Raw genomic sequence first — 25,861 nt, 5'->3', positions numbered from 1 at the left:
GCCAGTAATAGTTCTGCAGCAGCTTCTGCTGGTACTCAACTGCCTCACTGCCCTGTGGGCGAGCATTATCCTTTCCGTTTGATGGCTGGGAAGGCTTAGACATAGAGAGTATTATGTGAATTGCCTAAACCCACAGGGCTGGGACTCAAAGCCAGCATATTTTGGGCATTCAGGGAGTAAATAATAATAAATGACAGTCAAACCACCACTCTCTCTGCTTCCAGCTCCATTTTTTTCCCAAAAAAGGAGGACAATAAGGAAAAGCTTTTGAAAAACCAGTATCGATAACAGGTAGAGCCATATATATATTTGCTCCAACATCTAAAAGCCACCCAACTTCTCACTGAGCAAAGCAGTTAGTTATGTCTGTGCACAAAATTAATCTTGTGGGCCAATTCAGATGCATGAAGAAAGGGTGAAATCCTCCTGGCCTCTACACAGCCTGAATAAGAGGCTCCAGGAGCACAATATTACATTACAGGAGGAAACCCCTCTGCTTGCTGGGCCAGAAACCTGCAGTAGAGGTATGGAAAAGCAACTGTGTACACATAAGGCTGAGCTAGTACGGTGTGCACCACAGAGCAGAATGGGACTGCTTCCCACTGAAATCATGAAGTACGATGGTAGCATATGGCCTTCTCTGAAACATACCATCCTGCGTGCAGGCGCCTAGGAGGTTAATGATATTTTTGTGATTCCCAATCATTTTCAACATTTCCATTTCGGACACCAGGTCAGAAAGATCCTCGTCAGTAGCATCATCTGGAGAAGACGGGGGGAAAAAAGAGAAAGAAACTGTTAGGAAGGGAATAGGTGTTTCTTAGAGTCTAGAGAGTAAAAGCATAACTAGATTGCATTAGTACTATACAGTATGTTATACACTCAGTGAACGGAGGCTGGCCATGTGGCCATCTGAGCATTTCTGAGAGCTGGTCATCCTGCAGGAAATGTTAATCAGGAATCACAGAACTGGAAGGGACCTCGAGAGGTCATCTAGTCCAGTTCCCTGCATTCATGCAGGACTAAGTATTATCTAGACCATCCCTGACAGGTGTTTGTCCAGCCTGCTCTTAAAAATCCCTATTTATTTTTGCCCCAAATCAGGGTGAAAACTTGAAACATCAAAACTTGTTGCCAAACAAAAAGTTCTGAAAATTTTTGACACGGAAATAAAACATTGTGTGTTTTGTTTTGATGTTTAGAAACTGAAAAAAAATTGGATTGTCAACTTCAGTTTTAGGATTTTTGGGGCTTCACCGCCACTCTACCATACCTTTTCCCATACATACAAACAAACTTTCTCCAATTTTTTTCGTACTGGAAAAGAACCAGGGGCAGGTAAAATATGTCTGGAATCGTGGGGTAAAAGCCCCCAGAATAAATTGGAAAACCAATTTTTTTTGGTTAGTTTTCAAAATCAAACCAAAACACAAAACATCAAAATGTTTCAGTTTGGCAATGTTGAAATCTTCCCCATCAAAAAAAGTTTAATGAAAATTGATCAATGAGGTTTTGTCAAACCCCACTTTCTCATGGAAACATTTTTCATTTGGTGTTAGTATTAATACTGTGCAGCACCTCAGCACTTCTTGCTTTGGCTTAGCCATGCCACTCCCCTCCAGGTGTTTTCCACAGCTAGTCAAGTCACTGCAGCTTCAGTGCTTTAGGCAGGGAAAACAGGAGAATCTGGAGGAGCCCAACCAATCTCATTGTTTTGCCTCTTTTTAAGATGTTGAGATGTAATCTCAGGGAGCTTGGCCAGGGTTCAATTGATAGGAAGATCTATTGAAGTGCTTATATGACCCTCATCACCCAAGTAGACAAGCACTTTACAATCCTGAATGGATTTTATACTCAATACCCCCATGAGATAGGGAAGCATTATCCCTATTTTAAAGGCCAGGTGCTCCGACAAAGGGTAAAGAAAGTGACTTGTCCAACATCATAGAGGAAACCTGTGGTTGAGCTAGGAACTGAACCCAGGTCTCCTGTAGCCAAGTCCAATGCTGTATCCGCTTAGGTACCCTTAAGATAACACTCACTAATTCCTGTGACCCACCCTAACAGAAATCTATGGAAACAAGCATCAGTTATGGAAGCCAAAGGGAGAATTTGGCCTTAGGTTTGCTCTTCTTATGTAGTCATATTTTTTAAATAAAAAATGAACCCCAAACCAAGATAAATGCCAAGGAGCCCCAACTCCTGCCATTCCTTCATGGTGCCGTTCTCTGTACCTTTTAACATCTTGACAGCTACAGTGATGGCCTTGTCTGGTTTGTCCTTATCGATCCCAGTCGCTTCTGCCATCACCACTTGACCAAAACAACCTTCACCCAGAGGTTTCCCCGGAGTCAGGCTGAAGTGACAGACACAAACAAATGAATTAATGTGTGACCGGGCTGAGGACTGGAATGAAGAGAGAAGAACGACACGTTTAACTGACCGAGATCTCGTTAATTCCCACTTGGGATCAGCAGGCAGCTCGAGCTCTGAGACATTTGCTAGCTTCAGCCCATCGCTGGATGAGAGGTGGGTGAGATTGACCAGCGGGGTACCGGAATTCATGGAAGGGTTTGACTCCAATGACACCGGCTTCAATAGAGCAAATAAAATGTTATTGCCAACTGCCTCTGTGTCAGATACATGCAGCGGTGCTTGAAAAGAAACCAGCCAAGAAAATCACTTTGAACTAATCTTTGATTATTGAAGACTTACAATCAATTGTAACCTGGAAATTAAAAATATCAGTCTCATATTATGGGAGTGTATCTATCTAGGCAGGCAGAGCCAGATCCTCAGCCAGTGTAAACCAGAGCAGCCTCACTGAAGACAGTACTCTATTGATTTACACCAGCTACATCAGTTTAGAGCGGTTCTGGCCTATATGCATGGAATGTGTTTGTGTCCATGGAGTCAGTCCCAGCTTTCCAGTCCCAATAGGTGGTTTACAGCCAGAGAGGCTGAACCAGCAGGGTTTGCAGTCCTTTTCAATTCCTACGCTTACTGCTCTGCAGTGCCAGTCCCTGATGCACGACTGGATGGGATTTTTATTGTACAGAGTGCCATCATTGTCCCTTGCGGAAAGAAGGCCCAATCCTGGACCCACAGAAATCAGTGGAAGTTTTGCGAGTGACTTCAGTGGGACCAGGACCAGGACTGCACTTCTTTTCCCACTCCTCCCCTTCATGCTGGCTACGGGCACAGGACTGTAGGCTATTCTCTGGAAGGTCCATTTTCCCTGGGGTGTTGTTATGAGTGGCCAGCAGGGCTGGTTTAAGGGTCTGTTTTACTAGTCCTAGGTAAGCCCAGGGCTCTGGGGAATTGCTGGCCTCTGACAAACAATAACTGCAAACTAAAAAGAGAGTTAACTGCCACTCACTACGTTTTCACTGAAAAAAATAAATGAATAAGTGAAACAAACTGAGACACGGGGCCTGACCCTCATTCAGGCAAAGGGCCCGCTGATGTTAATGGGATTGTTGCCTGAGTAAAAACATAGGGTCACGTTCCTAACGTAGAAAGGAAATGTAAAGGTAGGTTGGGGCTATAGGAATCTTGTATCTACTTTCTGTTACCTGTACAGTAGGGGTGTTCATGGCTTTTTTGTTGGTCATTTTCACCCTACAGACAATCATGATGACAACCACCAAGAAGAAGAAAACGAAGCCAACCCCACAGCGGAGGATCACAGCAAAAACGGAGCCAGAATCATCCGCCTCTACTAGCTCTGTAGAGTAACAAGAGACGGAAGTGAGGACAGGCGACAGCAGCCAACATGTACACATGTAGTGTGAGAAATTCAGGTAGGGCCTGAGCGAAAGCTCACTGTCACCAATGGGAATCTTCCCATTGACTTCAGTGCGAATTGGATCAGGCCTAGGTTGGACACCTCTTTGTCTATGCGTAACCCCGTTGGACTTGACACAGGAGCCCTCCCAAATCCACAACTCTGAATGCCTACAACAGGTGTTTTACTTTTGCAAACAATGCAGGATCGGGCCCTTCCTCTATTTCACTCATCAGTTTTGACTCCAATGCTGGCAACAGATGTGCCCCAGACAAGAGATTAACATGGCAACTCAAGCTAAGATTTCAGTTTATCCCACCTGAATCACGCCTGTCTCCAAAGTATGGTGAGGTTAAAAACACGATACTTGGGGGAGGATAAATGGGAAACTTGGCTTAATTATATTATAATTCATAATGTAAATATTTTGTTTGGACAAGTAAAGGAAGGACAGATGATCCCAATAATTTTAGCAAAAATCCCACCCCAGGATTCCAGAAAGTCGGAACTTCCCGTAGGCCCCTTGAACAGGCATGAGCGCAATCATTTTGATGGCTAGAACATAATTAGCATCATGCACTCAGAGCTCAATCCTGCAACCCCCCTCAAGCAAAGCGCAAATCAAGAATGATTCCCCACCTGCTCCCTTCAGTCCAGGCACTTCTGAATTTACAAGGGGTCAAGGCAAAACCAAAAACATACTAACAGAAAGAGGATGCCCCATGATTCTTTAATCAGCAGTGGAACTCCTTATAGTGAAATTACTCTGCTTCTTTTCACACAGTCACTTCACTCTGGGCTAAATGCTGAGCTGGGTAAGCTGGGTGCACGTGACTTGAAAGCAGTTGTACAGCTGCACTCGTGGGCACAGTAATGAAGAAAACTCACGGGGGAACACTAATCCTTTGTGGGCAAAGGGGATATGGAACCACTCAAGCTCCACCCCAAAGCCTATTGATTTCAATGAGTCTTTCCACTGACTTTATTGGACTTTGGATCAGGCTCTCAGTGACTGCGTCCATGAAGGAACATAGCAATGTGAAAAATGGGGGTTCCACCCATAATCAGGGCATGGCTATTGTCTATACATACACGTACAGACTGTGCAGCAAGCTACATGGCTGTGAGCCAGCTTAGCAGATGAGCTGTGGCATTTCTAAATTGAACACTGAAGCATCACCAAGAGGAAAGAAAGGGCACAGCGCAGAAGGAAATACCTGGTAGAACCGTCAGCCAAGCAGAATGATGTGAAAACCCCATAGAATTCCCAGCGAGACAAATATATTCCCCTGCATCCTCAAAAGTAACATTTCGCAAGTACAGAATTTCTGGCTCCTCATCCGCTGTGTTAACACCTGACGTCTACAAGGGGGAAAAATACACATATATAGAAAGAGGAAAAACACAGGATAAGCCACATTCCCAGCACGTTTGAGGACACCACACAGATTTACAGGCAAATTTCAAAAGCAGATGAAGATTTTTTTGTTTCTTTGTTCTCAGTGGCCCATCTTCCACATTTATTTATTCATTCCCGTTTGCAACCTGGCGTAAAAGCAAAAGGTTCCCTTCGCCAGGCTCTTACGCTGTCCCACTAATGAAGCATGCAAGCAACAGCATCAAAAGGAAAAATTGCCCCCACAACAGGACTGACTGTTGGTTAGTAGGGTGAGTGTGGGGGAGAAAAGGGTAAAGTGCTGACCAGATAAATGGTGACTTAATACAGAAAAATATTTACGGAGGGACACATTGTTTTAATGTCAATTTCAACACCAAAAGCCTATCAATTGTCGAAGAAAAACTCAGTTCTCGCTTTTTGTTTGGGTACAGCAAAATCAAATACTTTATTACTTTCTCTAGTGATCACAAGAGGGAGAGAGTGTCATAGGAAACTGGGTTGCCCCTTGTCCCGGACGGATCTCTCTCAATTAGTAAACAATCATAGCAATCATTTATACCTTTGTTACAGACAATGGCTAGCAATCCTGGAGACATTTAAGGAAAACATTTGCATTTGTTTATACATAAGCCTATTCGCTGTCTTATTTGTCTTCAATACTAGAACAAAAACAAGACTGCATTTTACAAGGTCGTAATGACTTTTCACACAATTCACTCTGTACCACATTATCTTATTTCTACATATCTCACAGGGTCACAGCCAGTCTAACTCATGCTAACTAGCTAACATACATTTAAGATCCTTCAAATCCTTGTTAATTATTAATTGGCTTCCACACTATTAATACAGCTCTTGATGCTATCATGTAATTCTGGATCTCCATTACAAAGCGTCCTTTAGGGAACATTCCTACATTATCAGGGAGCTAGACTGGCTGACTTGCCTCTCACTTTATAATTAGTCTACCAACCTTTAGCACCATGACATACGTCCTGTTGGATCCATATTTACTGCCGTTGACTTCCACGTGTTTCAGCCACTGGATGTGAGGCTGGGCATCACTGTACACCTTGCAGTGGAACTCGACATCACTCCCTACCACCACAGTCTGGTTGGCAGGCAGTCCAGCCTGGAGAATAGGCCGGTGGCGGAACCTTTCTGAAGTGAAAATGGGGAACCCGTTTTTAACACCTCTCCCCACTGAACATGCCTGTCTGTGGCTTTCAGCGCCACTACCAATGTCTGCACAGGAGCTTGGGCTAGGGCTCATGAAAGGTGCTGGATGAGCAACCCCTGAGAACACGGCTCTTTGCTTACCCACAGAAAGGGTACGCCTGGGGAGCTGCAGCGTAGGCTTCCCAGACACTGCCCCAATCAGCGTGCCTCAGTCCTGAACAGGAAGCATTATGTCCAGGATAGTGCATTCACTCCTTGAACGCTTGCTGAGAAGGAGGGCCAGCTGGGTTTGTGGTTATGGACCCGCATCATTCACTTCAGGGGACGAACTATATGATTACGCCCAAAATCATCATTGCACATAAGCCATCTTGATGACGACTGTGTATCAGAAGTGAAGAGGAAGTAGAGAAATCTTACCTACTACATCTAGCTGGTAAGTGTGCCTAATGCTGCCATATTTGTTCTCTACAATGCACGTGTAGTTCCCTCGGTCTGACGGAACCACACTCTCCATCACTAGGCTCCACTGCTGATGCCGTAACTAGAGGGAGGAAAAAACAGATCAGCCAATCATAAGACATCACCAGCTAATATTTCATTGGACCATTATAATCAATGAACAAATGGCAAAACACAATGGGCCTCATTCTTGTTTATTCCCAGGCCTCTTCCCCCGCTCCCCACTCTGCCAGCGTGCTAGGGCTGCAGCACGTCTGTAAATGTAAGTTATGACCACTTTAAGGACAATTTACGCTGCCTGCCTGGTGGAAAGTGGTCTTTATGTGAGAATCAAGCCCAATGAATCAACTGTACAGTGGGCTGTATTACAGGCGCTGATCCTGCCGCGGGCTGTAGATGCTCCCATAATATAAATAATGGGCTGTAAGCCCGTTGGGACATGGACCATCTTTTTGTTCTACGTTTGTACAGCACCAAGCACAATGAGGGCCAGGTCTACAGCTAGAGCTCACAGGAGCTAAGGTAAAACAAATAATTGCTAGCTGCACTTCTATCTTGTGCCTTTCATCTGAGGAACTGAAAGTGCTTCTGTCATAAACAGTTAGTTAAGGGTTAAGGTTTTTTGTCTACCTGTAAAGGGTTAACAAGCAGTACCTGTGGACACCTGACCAGAGGACCAATGAGGGACAAGATTATTTTCAAATCCGTGTGGAGGGAAGTTTTTTTTTCCCTGTTCTTTGTTTTCTTGGAGAGTCTCTCTTGGAAATTAAGAGAGTCCAGACATCTTAATCAAGTCCTCCCAGGTTTCTGCAATAAATTCTTCTATTCAAGCTAGTGAGTATTAGCAAGGAACTAGTATTCTTATACTTTTATTTCTGTATTTGCAATTCTGTGTTTTGCTATAGAATTTCTTTAAGTCTGTACTGTGATTGCTTTTACTGAGAAAGAAGGGAGGGGGAATTCTCTCCAGAGATTGATAAGTTTAGACCCTGTATTGTTTCATCTTGATTACAGAGAGAGTGACTTTTCTTTTTATTCTTTAATAAATTCTTTTCTTTTCTTAGGACTTGGTTGATCTTTCTTTGGGTGGATTCTCAGGGAAAGGGGAGGGGGAATGGCTTATTTCTCCTGGGTGTAAGAACTCCATGGATTTGGGGCTCTTGGGATCCCCAAGGATTTTGGGGAAGGACTGTGTCCCAATCCACGTTTCCTGATTGGGTGGTGGCAGCTTTTACTAGATCTAAACTAGGATTTTAGTTTAGAGGGAAACTAGTGCAGGTCCCCACACTGGAACCCAAAAGCTCTAAGTGGGGGTGAGACCTATGACAGCTTCAAAGACATTAAATAAGATAGCATCACATACTCCAGTCAACTGAGGGCCAGAGAAGTTAAATGGACTCCATCAGCTTAAAGAACCACACCTTTGGGGTTGGTTTTTTTGGCAAATCTTTAACCTACATGTGTTACCAGTAACACCTACCTGCCGATCACTAGAACTGAAAGAGACCAGTGAGAAAAAAAATTCTATTTTTTACAGTTTGTTTACTCTGGGTATTAGGCAGCACTTTATGTACAGTCAGCCTCACTAGTTCCTTTATATAGTTATCTATTTCCCTTTCTCAATGGGTATGTCTTCCAGTGGGTAACAGGTGAGAGACAAACATTAAAAACCATAGGAAAACCATGAGTGTAAAGCACAAAACTGCCAGGGTGTCCGACACTGGCTCGAGTATAGTACATGAACACCCTGTCTTTTCTTTAACTGATTGGATTTCAGACCAGTGGTGTCCACTTTAAGTGACTTGGCCAAGGTGACAGGGGGCCCATCAGTTGCAGGGCGGAAAATGAATGTTGGCGTCCTTGCCTCAAAGTGATTCATGCACGCGCACATGCACACGTGCTCGGTGTGCATAATCCCCGTGAGCAGAGTTAGTTAACCTTCCCAAGCCTCTGGACATCAGTTAGAAGCCAACTGCCCCCATACAGCTGTCAACAGTATTTTAACAACGCGTTTTGGAGCGGATTCTTGGTACACAGAATCAACTGGCATCAGTGATGCCAGTTCTGCACACTACAGAAAACCAAGGGCTGATGCAGAAAATGAGTGGTTAATCAGCTGTCAGCACTTTTAGCTACAGCAGGTGAATTCAAACGGAGCCACTGTAACCATCTTTCACTAGTTGTTATCTGGATCCCCATGCCTTGTTTGAAAGGGATCAGAGCACAATTAACCTGTCAAAAGCAGCGTTACTGCACTGGACATTGGGTGTAAGGGCTATGAAGCAAATATGGCTTGGTTTTAATGGAGAGGGTGTCACGCTCTTGCCATAAAACTATACTTTCCCCCCACCTTTTGTATCTCGGCATCTGCTCAAGTAACAGTGTTGACTGGCCTACATTCCTAACTTGTTTCTAAGTGTTGACAACAAAGCATGTCACTGCATTTAAATGTATACGTAATAGAAAGACAGAAAGGTTTTGACTGAAGAAAGGTTTTGGCTGCTGACGATGATGGGTTCAATTCTGATGCTCTTCCTGGAGATTTCACTGGGCATTCTGTCATGTAATTTACAGGTGAAACTGGACCAGATTTGATGCCAGAACTTGGGGTGGGGAGAGGGGTGTCTCGATCTAAACCTGTTACTGATCTGTCTCTATAGTGGCTTATATCATAGCCTTGCATCTTCACACCCCTCTTTATCCTTCTCTCCTAGGCATTTGTAAAGCACCCATCATGGTAGTATCTAGGATCTGAACTCTGGTAAAGCTTGGCTCCAGATACGAAGCATGTGTCATAAACCTAGATCCAAACACTCCAAACATCCAACCACGTGTCTTGCCTATTCTAGATATAAAGTGTCCATCACCTCATTGTATGGGACTTGAGCTCTGGGGAAGTGGGCTCTGAATACAGATTCAAACTGTGGGTCAGAGCTCTGTTCCTGTGACACAGAAGGTGTCTGGAAAGGTTTTTTAAAAACAACTAAGGAAAAGTTTTAGTCGAAAGCTGAGTCCAGACCCAGGGGATCACAAGAAGGATGTTCCCAATTTTGGGCAGTCAGTGTACTCGATAAACCATTAGAAACATGAAGTAACTCGTTGCAGACTTTAATCAAATCAGTGAGACACTGGAAATCCCTCTGGTTTATTTGGTGGTGTCACCAGGGCTGACGAGAGGGTAGGGGGAAGCCAGTACAAATTACCGGGGCCCGGCAGTCTAGAATGGGACCCTGGCTTCCCCAGCTTCATCGGCCCTATTTAGCCAGTCCACTCTTGCTGGGGGGCCTGAAATTTTTTTTTGACTGGGGCCCGAACCCGCTCTCGGTGGCCCTGGTTGTCACTCTTGGCTCCTTGAGAGACAAACATTTGCAGACACACTTAGAAACTAAGACTGTGTTTGCTAGACTGGTACGCAAGCCGGTGCAATGGTCTGGGGAAGGGATAATCCTCAGTCTCCCCCTTCCAGCCCCCCATTCCTTTCTAGGGTCATTTAACACACACAGGCTTACAATATTATAGATTCCAGCAAGGATTCTATAATATTAATTCTCTTTGGGAAATTTCATGTGATAAGTCATATGAATTTCACTCCTCTGCCATTTAAGAATGAACTGTATATAATTTATTTCAGCCATGTTTGGAAGTCTTCTCTTCCCCCGTTTTGAGTTTTGATGCACATTAGGGGGTATCTAAATGCCTTTTACCAGAGGTAAAAATTAGAGGTTAGGATGGGATATTAAAAAAAAAAAAATCCAAACTTGCATGTTGCAAGTTCCAGCTTTCTTCTGCTGGCCACGGATTTCCAAAGAGCAAAGTCTAAACTACTCTGAACTCTGGAGAAAAAGAGAAAGAGGAAATGTTAATTTGTGATTCTGGTCTTTGCAGGTTAATCCACTGGGCTTGATCCTCAGCTGGTGTAAACTGTCCAAGCTCCACCAGCTGTTGATCTGGCCATTCACTTTTACCGGGCCTAAATCCTGGGATAGAAACTCCATCGTACCTGAAGAGTTTAATCTTCAATAAATGATACACTGAACTGATTTATTTTTTACTTTCTTTCTGGCGCAGATCCTCACCTGATATAAATGGGCATATCTATCTATCTAAGCTCTACAAGGGTAGGAGGCAAGAAAGAGAGAAACAAAGCGATGTTTCTGTATCTAGAGAGAGAGAGATCTTTTTCTAGGCAGACAGAGGGATTACACTCCTATTGGTTTAACAGACCACACACTGCCTCCGATAGCTTTTTAAACATTTACTTATTGCTGGAAGGTGCCTCTAGAGAAAATAAAGTGCTATGGTGCAAGAGATGTGACTGTGATGCAGAGGATGAAACTTTTCTATCTGAACTCAAGGGTAGATTCACACCACAGGAAAGTGGGAAGTGGAATTACTTTTACCTTTAGGTTTAATTCTGCAAGCATAATTTAGTGCAGCTGTCGTCACACATTTTTGTATAAATGCACATGCAAGCCTGAAAGAGCATGTAATTAGTACATTAGTACATTAGTATTTACATGTAATTAGTACAAAATGTTTGTGCTGCACTGGGTGACTTGGAAATGTTATCTATTATCAGATCAGTTGCAGAGAGGAGTTACCTCCCTGATTCTCCTCTCCTTAACTTCTCCAAAGATCTAGAACTGCCTGTGTGCCCTCAACCTTGTCAACAAACCACAATGTGCTGATTAGGAAGCTTCAAAGGTTTAAGTGAAACAAACATATTCAGCTCTTCCAGGAGGAGCCTGAGTGAAGGAGGAGGAAACAGTCTGGAAAGAGAGAGATTTTTCTTTCTTATGACTCTGCTGTGTTTATAACCATCCCACCAACTATTCTGTTCCCCAAAATGGTAAACAGGAAGGCATTTGTATAGTACAAGAGGGGGAAAAAAATCAAGAGCAACTGATTTTCCTGCTAAGTTACTGCCTTATTTTGATGTACAATTACAAGGTGGCACAGAAATTGTGGTCAGATAAGTCGCCTGGTTAGGCATTCATTTACTGGTTTTCGGTGTCTGTGGGCTCTGTTTGTAGACATCAAAATCACACTGCCAACCGGTCCCTCTTTGGTATTATCCAGGGCAAAGGGGCTTCCAGCATTTCACCACAAGAATGTTACTGAACCGAGTCTCAGTATTTCTGCCGGGCTCGTGTTACACGTCTGAATGATGACAGAGAGAGGTCTGCTTAAGAGCTTAGATCAGATGCTGATCTCTGTTACATGGGTGTAAGTCAGGAATCACTTCACTGATTTCAGTGGTATCACTCAGGTTTTTATGCAAGTTACAAAAATGTAAACCCAGTCTCTTTGTACCTTGTTGCATCTAGTTATTGCAGCGAGCACAGCAATACACCTGATCTATTTTTTTCAAGGTTACTTTTAAAAGAGACTAGCAACATGAGCAAATGCTCAGAGTTGGAATTCCACCAGAACGGGCAGCAGCTAATTTTAAGAGTTATTTGAACAATTAGTATGGTTATCAAAAATACCCCCATTCTGAACCACAGTGACTGTGGTTTATGAAGATACACACTGATATCCTTCTCTCTCACTTATGATAAAGTTGCCAGGATTATGGGCAGTACTACGGGAAATGCAATTTGTACATATCATAGAAAAAACATCTTGAGCAGAAAAATGTCACAAGCCCTAATGGTCATGGAAATATTTACTATGTAAAGCCAGGGATCTCATGCTTGCTTGCCCCTATCAGGATTGCTCAGTGAACGCTGGCTCCGATCGAGCCATCAATAATAGCTCCAGAGATGAATGAACACAGCATAGCCAAGATTAGACCCACAATGCCTTACTTTGATGCCCCCAATTCAATGTTCTCCCTTGAATTCTTTGCCATTTTTCACCCAGTATATGGATGGGGTGGGGTTGCCTGCTGCAGGGCAACGGAAGCGAACAGTACTTGCTGCCGGCACAGCTAGCAGCTTCTTCTCCATCCTTTTTAAATGGGTCCAATAAGGAGCACCTGAGAAGTGAAAGACACAAAACAAATGGGCTTATTTCTGCAGAGCATAACATGGGGTAGAGCAGCTGCTTTCTAAGTGCTTGGTACTGTATCTAAAGCTGCCCAGGTCCAGAGCCTCCCGTCCCCTACTTTTCATTTTAAATTCTAGTGGGATCCATGTACCTCCCTTGCCAGGCTTCAGATAGAGAGGGGCACTGTCCATTTAGTCCCCCCAATTCCTTCTTTGGGGGCTGCAAGGCGAGGTCACACCAGTATCCCTAATCCAGTCTGGTGACGTCTTCTGAAGGGGATATCTGGGCCAAAGCCTACTCCTTGAGCATATGACTAGGGTTATCATACGTCCGTATTTTCATGGACATGTCTGGCTTTGGGGGTTTTAAATAGTGATCAAACTCTCAGAAGGTCCGGAATTTTCCTCCCAATGCAGAGCGCAGCACGGCTGACATGGTGGCTCAGCCAGATTGGATGGGTCAGGGGACAGGCAGTGGTTGGATAGGTGTGGGAGTCCCAGTGGTCTGTTAGGGGGCAGGGGTGTGGATGGGGGCCAGGGCAGTCAGGGGACAGTTAAGGTGGGGGGGTCTCAGGAGGGGACAGTCAGGGACAGGGAGAAGGGAGGCTTAGATAAGGGGTGGGGTCCCGGGGGGGCAGTCAGGGGCAGGGTTTCAGGGGGTTGGATGGTTTGGGGGGGGGCAGTCAGGGGGTGGGAATTGGGGTCTCCCTGCCCTTCCCAGTGTAGCTCTCCATTCACACCAAGCTGCAGCATGAGGTCTCAGTACCTCACTCCCCCCTCCCTTTCCTGTTGATAGCAGCCAAGGGAATGCTGGGAAATGTAGTTCTTTCCCTGCTCCAGGGCTGGCTCTATAGGTAGGGAGCTAACGAAGGAACTACAGCTCCCAGGGCCCCCTGTTCATTCTCAGCTCCCATGCTGGATCCCTGCCGCCCCTGCATATGGGCCACCCGGAGCATAGGTAATAATTGGAGATATACCAATCTCCTAGAACTGGAAGGGACCTTGAAAGGTCATTGAGTCCAGCCCCCAGCCTTCTCTAGCAGGACCAATTTTTGCCCCAGATCCCTAAGTGGCCTCCTCAAGGATTGAACTCAACTCTGGGTTTAGCAGGCCAATGCTCAAACCACTGAGCTATCCCTCCCCCAAACAGCAATGGGCTGTTTACTTTTACCATGCATCTTCTCCCATGAGATTTGTGTTATTTCAATTATGCATTTCAGGGTGACATTCTTCCCCCAAACTGCTGTTACATGTGAATCAACAACTGGTCCAGCCAAGGCACCTAAAACCAAAGAAATGTTATGTTAGTTGAGAGATGGGTCCGAATCACTAAGTTAAGAACCATATTCCAAGATAGTTGTCAATAGGGAAGGTGGGACCTTGAGCTGTTCAGGGTGTTGGGATCCAAAGTTTTATTGGGGCTCAGTGCACAGAGCAGACTCATGAAGTTAATTTTCTCCTACTGATTACTACCTTCCTACCACACATTAAATCATTGAGAGCAAACTGACTACACAAAGGTACTACTGCTGTTTCTTCTGGCCATTTGGTTTAACTGTATCATGTCTTATTAGGGAGCCAGAGTAAGATTCCCTAAAGCACCAAAAAAAAAAAAATCCTGCAAAACAAACCACATGTCCAGTACTGAAGGATTGTAGGTGAGTCACAGAACGTTGAACTGTTTAATACAGCGGTCTCCAAAGTGGGGTGCGCAAGAGGATCCTTCGGGGTGCGCTGCAGGAGCGCCGTACTGACAGCTAAAATGCTGTACTTTCCCAGACTGCACTGTGGTTTGGAGATTCTTAAGCTGCGATTCTCCACACTGAACTTTTCCTTTCCTAATAAAATTGAACAGTTAGCGGTTACCTTTCAGCTCACCACCCTGTCAGAATTACATTGCGGAACACTTTTTTCTCCTTACCCTTTGTGTGCATGGAGAGTAGCAAGATCAAGGAAACGTGAAGCTGCCAGTTTGATGCTTCCAGCCAACCCATTGCTGCAGAAGAGGACTGATTCTGATTTGCCTGTGTTCTTCTGGGTAGTCCCTGTGCTTCACCTCTGTCAGATCCTCAGACAAGTCTGCCAGCAAGCCTGAGAGGAGAATGTGAAAGACAGGCCTGTTACAAACTGATTCTGTCACCACACAGACCTCAGTTGATCACCTCATGGGGAGGACAACAGCAGGGCAGCAAGGATCCCAAGCCGGAGTGGATCCCTGAGACAGGAGCATGGCCTGACTGCCCACACAGGGATCTGTGTAAACTTGGAAGCTGCCCCCACCCTCAGTTCCTTCTTGCCGGAAACACTGACAGAGGGGAAGGAGGGTGGGTCGTGGAATGGACATGAGCAACACATCTCCAGGAACACCAGTTACGGAACAGGTAACCGTCTTTTCTTCGTCCAGCGCTTGCTCATGTCCATTCCACATTAGGTGACCCAGCAGTTCCTGTGGAGGCAGGTAGGAGTGCACAGATACACAGACTGTAATACAGCTCTGCCAAGCCAAGGCCCCCTGGACGTCCAGTCTTGTGTGGCCCGGGACAGAGCACAGGCAGGAATACGTCCTGGCTCATGTGGAAGGAAGATACCACCTTTGGTAGGAAGGCTGGGTGGGGCCATAGCTGGACCTTGTCCTCATAAAACACTCCGTTTACAAGAACTCTAGTTCACACGAATAAAGCCTAAGCAACGCTAGTAAGAGCGGCAAACGTCCCATGCACCGCCACTGGCTGCAAGAAGGAACTGAGGGTGGGGGGAGCCGGCAGCACCCCCTATACCATGCCATGCGGGCGCCACTCCAGAGGGGGCCGGAGCAGCTCCCCTATGGATACTGCTTGTGGAAAAACGTCCCGCACCGGTGCTTGTGGAGAGCACTCACACAATGTGCAATGGACATGAGCAGGCACCGGAAGGACTGGAGTCAGCCTTCACACCACAAAAGGGTTAGTTATTCTCCTGCAATAATAAGAGCTATATCTGAGGTAAGAATTGTTGGACGTGGTTTATTCAGGATAGTAGAGCACTCTTTCAAAAGTTCAAACCATACATAGTTGGAGGAAAAGCAACTAGGAGAAGGTGCTGTGGTTACTAATTGCTGATGTTCAAAAGTTTGATAACAAAGAACTTTGAACCAAGTAGACGAGGGTTGGAACAACTTTGCCTACATTTCTCTCTTATCGCCAGTACAGTGTATCCTATTTTCTTAAGACAAATGTAATGTTTCTGTAGATTCCTAATTTCACCAGATATGAAGCTATCAGAGCAACAAATTCAGCAGACAGGTCCCCAGATTAAGTGTATACACTTAAGAAGTCTGGTATTGATTGTAGAGTGGTGCAAATCATCTGATAAGAATTTCCCAAACCATCTGATTTAGCCATCTCAAAAGAAGCGGTGAGTAGAGTACTACTAAATTTTGCAGGTGGTAAATTCAAGGGTTGCAATAGTATTTTATACTTATACAGCACCTTTCAAATGCAAGGATCTCAAAACCCTACAGAAATGATATACCTAGAATGCTGCTTGTGTTCAGCCACCTCTGGAGCTAGGGAGAGCACCCAGATGGACAGCACACTATAGTAGGGATGGCAGGATAGGAAACGTGGATGGACACCTAGACAAACCCACTATCCCTACAGAACTGCCATGGGGTCATGAATGTCCATCTAGGACCATGGTTTTTAAAGTCTTGTGCAAAAGTCAACCAGCCAAACGTTGCATGGACCTTCAATTACGTACTTAAAAGAAAAGATAAATGGCTGAGCTGATATATGAACCTGTGGTTGCAGAGTGTGGAAGGCGCAGCCCCCTCCACAGACATTCCCCAACTCTCTGCGTGGGGGCAATGATCAGCTTGTGTCTGCCTGAAATTCTATCAGGATTAGTCACTGTCTGAAAGCAAAGTAGTGTCGTTGGGTTTCTCTTTAAGCGTGTGACTATTCGGGTGAGAAGGCTGACTCTCCTCCTAGCCCCGAGCGCTACTAATGTTCCAGCAGTGCTGACAAGGCACAAATTGGAGAGAAGAAAGAGCGACTTTGGACCATTAATGAAAAGCGCATTTCTGTTTCTGGGGGGGGGGGGGGAATAAAAGTCTAAGGTGAGTTTTTAAAACCTCTCTTTTCGTGACCTTCGTGTTCTGCATAAAGTAAGGTGACCATTTTTTTCAAATTTAAAACCAGGACATTTAAAATAGCTCAGCCAGCATGAGTAATAGTCGCTGTCGTAGAATATAAGTTGAAAAATATTGCGGAGTATGCTTGTCTCTTTTTTTCTTTAAGTGAAAGAATACAATAAAATGTACTTCTTTTATTTATATTATATATTATGAAAGTAATTTTGCAAAAAAAATAAAAATATTTGATATGGGTAGATTAGTACATAATTGTATACTTAGGATTTTGGGATCCAAGTAATAAAGAAACAAGTGTAGCAGTAAAACAAAATGGTTTTAATAAAAAATGGTACAAAAGTACTTAATCTACATTCCTAATTTTACTTCTTATATTTTTGTGAAGAGTGGATTGATTTTAATAATAATTTGTTTTCCTGGATGTTTTTATAAAATTCCATGCAAGTTTGGTTAAAATTATATTTAGTAATTAGCAAACATTTCAAAGTTTCAACATGTAATTGAGTTTTATCACTGGACCAGATATTGTTCATCAAAGAAAAAAGACGTTTGGCAGGTGCATTGGTTCCTGGTAAACAGAGACAATATTCTACCAATTTGCCAATATTTTTGTGGGAAACATCATTTTCACTGAAGGCTTTGAATATTTCAATCCATCTGTTCGATACTGGTACAGAATTTTGTCTCCAGTGAGTAATTTTTTCATCTGTAATGTAGCGCAGGAAAAAGCAGGTTTCATCAAACAGTTCATGTTCTACTAAATTGATTTCAGAAAAATACTGAAGAATGTAATCACTGCAAACTTGAATGTTGTCATGGGTGAGTTTAGTGTTTAACAAAACCCAATTGAATTTTTCGGTATGCTTAATAGGTCCTTCCCATTCCTCTAGATATTGAATACATGTGTCATAAAATTCTACCACTTTTTCTTTGAAAATAGCAGGTTTTAATATGCCTTCTTCCTCAAGCTGCTTCAAATTTTGCCGCACCTGTAACGGCAAGAAAACGTTTGCTTTTCTGTCAGCTAATTTTGTTTTTAAGTCACTGTAAATATTGCTAGTTTCTATAATAGAAATCTCCTGTCCTATTTTCAAAATAGCATTGTGGAACATTGATGACTCGTTATGCAAAAAGTAAAGCCAAGACTGTCTCTGAATTATCAAAATAATTTGTGATAATTGTGGGGCTCTTCTCGTTTGAGGCAAAATATGATTTTAAGGCAGGATATATTTGTAGGACGCGCTCAATCGCGGGTTATAACGCCAACAATCGTGTGGCACTGTATCCCAAGACTTTCTTATATTCGATGTCCACGAATTCACAAAATTCTTTCAATTCATTAACGCGCACTGTATATATATATATATATAAAAGTATGAATAAATCTTGGTGATGAAAGTTTGCACATCAATTGGTACACAGTCGGCTGCAGTTTGTATAGCATTGTTCAAAATATGAGCGGCACAACCAATTCCCACAAGCTCTCTGCCACCCAAATTTGATTTCAGCTTGGTAAAAATGTTATTTTTCCCACTTCTTCACATTCCTCCAAAGTTAGTATTGGTGTTGTCAGCACAAAATCCAAGTACCTTGGTATCTAAACGATACTTTTTTAACACTTCCAAAATATAATCAGTAACTATGTCAGATGTTTCGCCTGGCAAATCTCTTATTTCCAAAATTTTGACGTGTATTCCAGACTGGTATGAAAAATATCTTATTATTATGGGAATCAACTTTACTTCCTTGTGGTTTGATGCATCCGAATAAATAGAAATAAAATTTGCAGCATCTAAATCCTCTTCCAATAACTGTTTCGCATAAGGCACCAGCACATCGGTAACTATTGCCTCGCATTTTGTTCTAGAACATGTGAACCTGGCATCAAAACATGTTTTAATCAGTTTGCAGGTACAATCCATTGATCGGAATGAGTGATTATGCATTACTGTGTGGTACGCCCATAAACCTTCAGCTGCAGCTAGTTTTCTTTCAGCATCTTCAAATTGTTTTTTCTTAAAATATGATGTCACACTCGTACTTGCAATTGCTGCAGACACGGCCCGTTTATGTTTGACTGTTTGTATGTGGTTTTCAATGTTGGTTTTTCCACTGTTTGCAATAGAAAATATACTTCTGCATTTTACACATTCCACCTCACTATTGTCATTATTAGTACTTGCTTTGATGAATGTATATTTCGATTTTAACTCGTCATTGAAGACGCACTTTCGTCGTTTTGGCACCATGGGTGTCCAAAAATAAACAATTATTACAAACTTCGTCGGATGTCGGTCTTGGTCCAAGGGGGCGAAGTCACCGGTCCAGGATCGAGAGGGGCGAAGACGCCGGTCCTGGTCCAAGGGGGCGAAGTCATCGGGTCCTGGCGAAGCAGCGAGGTACGCCGTGAAAACGGCGGAGCGAAAAGCTCGAGTAACCGAGAGAGCGCGGAGCTCTGAGGGCCAGTGTCACGGTCCGAAGATGCCAGATCACTGGTGCCTGTCCTGTGCTGCGGAGGGCCTTTTATAGTCCGAAGCTAACACCGAATTGGTCGATTTTGGCGGGCTCTGTGTGATGACGTCATCATCGAGTTCCCACGGTCGGGCAGTATGTAATGCGCGGGAGTATTATCGAAGAGTCGCCGCGGACACAATATAGTGAGAGTGCGTGTGCTGAATGCCGAGTATTGCCGAGATCCAACGACGAGAACTGTTGTGTAAAATAAAACTAAAACTAGGATAAATTAATAAAACTGATTTAGGCTGGTTTATCAAGGATTGATTTGATGTACTCAATCTTTTGATAAATTAATCATTTTTGATTTTGTAGTCCTAAACTGTACTGGTTACATCTCACAACTAACCAGACCAATGTCCAAAAAACCAGTACTGTACTGGTAAAACCAGTACGTATGGTCACTTTACTTCTGTAGTATCTGTTAGGGCAGGGGTGAGTAGACTACGGCCTGTGGGCCACGTCCAGCCCATCAGAACATTTAATCGGACCCTTCAGTTCTTGCTGGGGAGCAGGGTCAGGGGCTCTCTGCGCGGTTCCTGGAAGCAGCAGCATGTGCCCCCTCCGGCTCCTGCCCCTAGGCATAGGCAGGGGGCTCTGCACGCTGCCCCAAGCGCTGCCCCCCCCCAGCTCTCATTGGCCGGGAACACCTGCAGGGTGGGGAGCATGCTACTTGGAGTAGTATACAGACTTTTATTAGCTATTACTCTTTAGTTCAGGCATCTCATTCAGGTGCCAAGTTTTGGAGGGCTGTGTTGCACTGGGATAGCTCAGTGGTTTGAGCATAGGCCTGCTAAACCTAGGGTTGTGAGTTCAATCCTTAAGGGAGCCATTTAGGGAACTAGGGTAAAAATCTGTCTGGGTATTGGTCCTGCCTTGAGCAGGGAGTTGGACTAGATGACCTCCTGAGGTCCCTTCCAACCTGATATTCTATGATTTAATTAGGCTCGCAGTACTATCCCCCAACCATGACATACTACTTGTGACTCACCAGAAATGAAAGACATGTAAAAAAGCACTTGAAGAAAGGAAAGTAAGTTACCTTTAGTAAATGGAGTTCTTCGATATGTGGTATTTACATGTCTTCTACAACCCACTCTCTTTTCCCATCTGTCGAGTCCGATAACCTAGCCTTGATAGTGGCATCAGAAATGAGGGTCGGCTGGTTGCTCCGCCCCCTCCCTTACACCCACAAGGGAGCTGTGGCTCAAGGTCAGCAGGGGAGCAGATTCCACCAATGGATACTGCTGGCTGAATCATTCCAATCTCCAGTGCGTGGGGTGCATGCATGCTAGAAGTGGAATACATGCAAACACCATGACTCAGAGAACTCCAATTACTAAAGGTAAGTAACTTTCCTTTAGGTCAGTGGTTCTCAACTTTTTTGGGCTCAGGACCCATTGTGAATTTCCATTGTGAACCCTGTCACGACCCAGGAAATAGTGTAGGGTATGGAGGCCCTGGGGTGGTTTCGGTTGTAGCCAGCCTCCAGGGGTTGTTGGGTCCTGCCTGGCACTCAACCCAGAGTAGCGGCTCCTGCAGTTCCTGTGCTGTGGGGCTGGCTGGGCTTGGCTCTCCACTCCAGGTGTTGCAACCTCCAGGGTTGCAGCACCACTTGGGTTTGACTCCGCCCCCTCAGACTGGACCAAATTTGTGAGTGGAGTTGTGACCTGGCTCATGGGCCTACCCAAGCTCGTCATCATGACAGCTGGGCCAAACCTGAGTGGTGCTGGGACCCCAGCGGTTGCAGGGCCTGGAGCAGGGAAGCGAGATCAGGCAGTCCCAGGGGACAGGAACCACAGGAGCTGTCACGTGATCCTTTGAATCATTGTGGTAAGCCAATTTTGGGTCCTGACCCTCAGGCTGAGAAACCCTGCTTTAAAACACTCAGAGGTGGGAGACCCCCGTTCAACCTTTTCTTCCCCATCAGAGGGGGAGATTGAAGCCAGTACTCCCACATCCCAAGTGAGTTCTCTACTCACCCTGGCAATTTTGTGTGGAGTAAGACAAGTGACTCAGTCTCGCAAGAAACATCTTAGGTGCCTAAGCCACCTGACTCCAGGAGAGGAGTTTCTGGGTGTGGATCTCAAGTAGAGCTAGATACCTCAATGCAGCCCACACTTACGTGCCTAACTCAGGGAGGAAGGGTTTAGAATATACCCCTCTCCTTGGCTAGCTGAGGTGTGCTTTTATGGACTGCATTCTTATGCACCTTTTCTTCCCATGCGCGTTATGGATACCATTGTTGTTCCAGTTATTTTCTAGCTTCTAAAAAGTAAGGTGCTGCAATGCCAAGTTTCTTTGTGGATATGGGGCCTTGTCTCCATGTAGGATTATCTTAATCATTGTCCAGATTGAGTGGCTGACCTCAGCACATGTAGTATTTAGTAGAACAGGGGTCAGCAACCTTTCAAAAGTGGTGTGCCGAGTCTTCATTTATTCACTCTAATTTAAGGTTTCGTATGCCAGTAATACATTTTAATATTTTTAGAAGGTCTCTTTCTGTAAGTCTATGATATATATCTAAACTATTATTGTATGTAAAGTAAATAAGGTTTTTTAAATGTTTGAGAAGCTTCATTTAAAATTAAATTAAAAGGCCAAGCCCCCCGGACCGGTGGCAAGGACCCGGGCAGTGTGAGTGCCACTGAAAATCAGCGTGCATGCCGCCTTTGGCACCCATGCCATAGATTGCCTACCCCTGTAGTAGAAAGTAGTTCAAAATCTCCAGAAATTAAGCCCTAGCTTTAATTAAAAAACAAAGGAAGAGAGTTTTGGCAAACTTCTGCAACATCCTCCACAGGCTTTATGTCTCCTTATGCTCCAAAGATTGCTTTGGCCCTCTAGGAAGTCTTACATTAGTATATTACTCCTGGGGGAATTCTGTGCCAAAAAAATAAAAATTCTGCACACAATATTTTAAAATTCTGCATATTTTATTTGTCAAAATAACACTATATAATCATGTCAGTTTCAATTATTTTGGTAATTTATATCAAAATACTTATGTAAAAAAAATTCTCACAGGAGTAGAGAGTTAAAGAAACTCCTACAAACAACCCAATTCCTGTTTCTCTTTCCCCTCCCCCCAGAGCCCAGCTGCGCAGCCAGACACCCGAACTCATTGCCCCAAGAGCCCATAGGCAGGGCACCCCCAGCCCAGACACACACACCTCCTGCTCCCGAGAGTCCAGCTGCAGGGTCTCCCCCAGCACAGATACTCGCAACCCCCTACTCTTCCAGAGCCTAGGGATCCAGAGGGAGAAACAGTCTGATGTTGGGTCCCGGGCCTGTATGACACCTCCTTCATTCAGGGCATGCTGGGAACTGCAGCTGCCCAAAACCCTCCAGTTCTGGCCCCCCTCTCCCTGGCAGTGTTTTCTATTTGTGAGCTGGGCCCAGCGGCCCCTAGTGGCAGATAGCAGCTCTGCAGCCCATTTCTGTGGGGAGGGGGAAAGGAAATTTTATGCAGAACATTAATTTTTGTTCAAATTCTGCATTTTGCAGTGGCACAGAATTTCCCCAGGAGACATATGCGCACAGAGTGATACTACACCAAGTAAAATTGTTCTCTCCATTTTGGTTTACACCATTTTCTAAGCAACATGATTGCAGAGATTTTAAAATATATCTTTCCATTTTTTTATGTAGACACTTGCTCAAAGAGGACACTGTCAGCATGACAAGCCCTAAGTACAATTCCACTCCTGAAAGAAGAAACACTGATTTTACAAAGTTACCTGGTTTTACAAAGATTTTACCCCCTGGAACAAAGCTGAAAGTCTTGTTTCAATGCAAAAATTTAAGACATATCTTGAACACAGCACTCAGACGCTGAACTGCTAATGCTTGTGACACTGCAACAGCCAGGCTGCCCTTAAAGTATTTCCAAACCAACTAGAAAAAAGTCTCAATTAACCTTTGAATGGAGTAACATCAATTGTTTTTCAAAAGTGGCCAGTGGCAGAACATGGCAATTATTAAGTGAGCCATCCCTTGTCATCCAGTCCTAGCTTCTGGCAGTCAGAGGTTTAGGGATACCTAGAACATGGGGTTGCAACCCTCACCATTTTGGCTAATAGTCATTGACAGACCTATTCTTCATTAACTTATTTAATTATTTTTTGAACCCAGTTATAGTTTTGGCCTTGGCAACAAGTTTCACATGTTGACTGGGTGTTGTGTGATGTACTTAATGTTTGTTTTAAACCTGCTGCCTATTAATTTAATTGGATGACCCCATCTTCCTACTTTGGGCAGGGGTAAATAATTCTTTATTCACTTTCTCAACACCCATCATGATTTTATAGACCACTATCATATTCCCCATTAGTCATCTCTTTTCTAAGATGAACAGTCTGTCTTTTTAATGTCTCTTCAGATGGAAGCTGAGCATATTTGTTGCCTTCTCTGTGCCTTTTCCAATGTATGTTTTTTGAGACAGGGTGACCAGAACTGCACACCGTATTCAAGGTGTGGGAATACCATGAATTTATATAGTGGCATTATGATATTTCGTCTTATCTTTCCCTTTCCTAATGGTGCCTAACATAGTTAGCTTTTTTGACTGCTGCAGCCTATTGAGTGAATATTGAGTGGTAACAGCATGTATAGTTGGGATTATGTTTTCTAATATGCATTACTTTGCACTTAACATTAACTTTCATCTGCCCTTTTGTCATCTAGTGACATCCCTTTGTAACTCTTCAGTTAGCTTTGGACTCAACTGTCTTGAGTAATTTAGTATCATCTGCAGACTTTGCTATCTTACTGTTTACCAGTCTTTCCAGATCATTTATGAATGTTGAATAGCACAGCTCCTTGCAGGACCTTGCTATTTACCACATTCCATTGTGAAAACTGATCATTTATTCCTACTCTTTGTTTCCTGTCTTTTAATCACTTACTGATCCATGAGAGGACCTTCTTCTCATTCTATGGCTGCTTACTGTGCTTAAGAGCCTTTGGCATGGGACCCTCTCAAAAGTTTTTTGAAAGTCCAAGTTCACTATAGCCACTGGATCACCTTTGTACACACGCTTGTTGACACCTTCAGAGAATTCTATTAGATTGAGGCATGATTTCTCTTTACAAAAGTTCTTTACAGGAGTTTCAACAAATTTGCTTAGAACTGAAGTTAGGCTTACTGGCCTGTAATTGCCAGTACATTCCTACAGCTAGACCAGGGGTCGGCAACCTTTCAGAAGTGGTGTGCCGAGTTTTCATTCATTCACTCTAATTTAAGGTTTTGCGTGCCAGTAATATATTTGAATGTTTTTAGGTGGTCTCTTTCTATAAGTCTATAATATATAACTAAACTGTTGTTGTATGTAAAGTAAATAAGGTTTTTAAAATGTTTTAAGAAGCTTCATTTAAAATTAAATTAAAATGCAGAGCCCCCCCGGACCGGTGGCCAGGACCCAGGCAGTCTGAGTGCCACTGAAAATCAGCTCGCGTGCCACCTTCGGCACGCGTGCCATAGGTTGCCTACCCCTTAGCTAGACTCTTAAAGCATGGAATTTCTCTTCAGAGAGATTCTATGGTACAGTTTGAGTCATTTAAGATTTTTACTACATTTAACTATATTTTTCCACATATAGTGCTACTTCCCCACCACGACCTACTCTGTCATTCCTATGTATTTTGTAGCTCTGTTAGTGTCTTTTTGTTTCGTTCTGCAAAAGATTTAAACCAAAAATGTTCACTGCTTGGTTAAAGTAGCAATGCATTTGCTTGCAGTGTGGTAGTCTTAGACTCATGCAACACAAATGGTTGCCTAGATGACCACTCTAGCATACTAATTGTCAAATAATTTGCTTAACTGATTTGAAAATCAACATTCTTCCATATCCTCAGAAGAAATGCAAGACTGGTTCTAGTTTTCAACATGCCACATTTTTAGGGGTATTAGGAGCACCTGCCCTATTTTATTGTTTAGGTGGTCAAACCTATAGGCATTGGCATTTTATGTATAATGTTTTTTTATTGAAATTTGCTAGTAAAATATTAATTTTCACACAGAATTAGAGAATCAGGTTTGTTACCCTGTCAAAGAAAGCTATCAGGTTGGTTTGACATGATTTGTTTTTGACAAATCCATGCTATTACTTATCTTATTATCGTCTAGATGTTTGTAAATTGATTGCTTAATTATTTGCTCCATTATCTTTCCGGGTACAGAAGTTAAGCTGACTAGTCTGTAATTCCCTGGGTTGTCCTTATTTCCCTTTTTATAGATGGGCACTAGATTTGCCCTTTTCCAGTCTTCTGGAATCTCTCCCAAAGATAATTGCTAATGGCTCAGATATCTCCTCAGTCAGCTCTTTGAGTATTCTAGGATGCATTTCATCAGGCCCTGGTAACATGATGAATTTGTCCGTGTAATTTTTAACTTGTTCTTT

The 25,861-nt window shown here is 43.7% G+C and overlaps 1 pseudogene; it reads right to left on the bottom strand.

Annotated features, from left to right (window-relative positions):
* Positions 1-475: 475 nt before the first annotated feature.
* On the bottom strand, positions 476-19,323 carry LOC123361472 (annotated as a pseudogene).
* Positions 19,324-25,861: the final 6,538 nt, after the last annotated feature.

This window comes from Mauremys mutica, unplaced genomic scaffold (genome assembly GCF_020497125.1).
Source record: "Mauremys mutica isolate MM-2020 ecotype Southern unplaced genomic scaffold, ASM2049712v1 Super-Scaffold_2380, whole genome shotgun sequence".
NCBI classification, from domain to species: Eukaryota; Metazoa; Chordata; order Testudines; family Geoemydidae; genus Mauremys; species Mauremys mutica.
The sequence above is the reverse complement of the archived record's forward strand: the minus strand, read 5'-3'. Positions and strand labels throughout refer to the sequence as shown.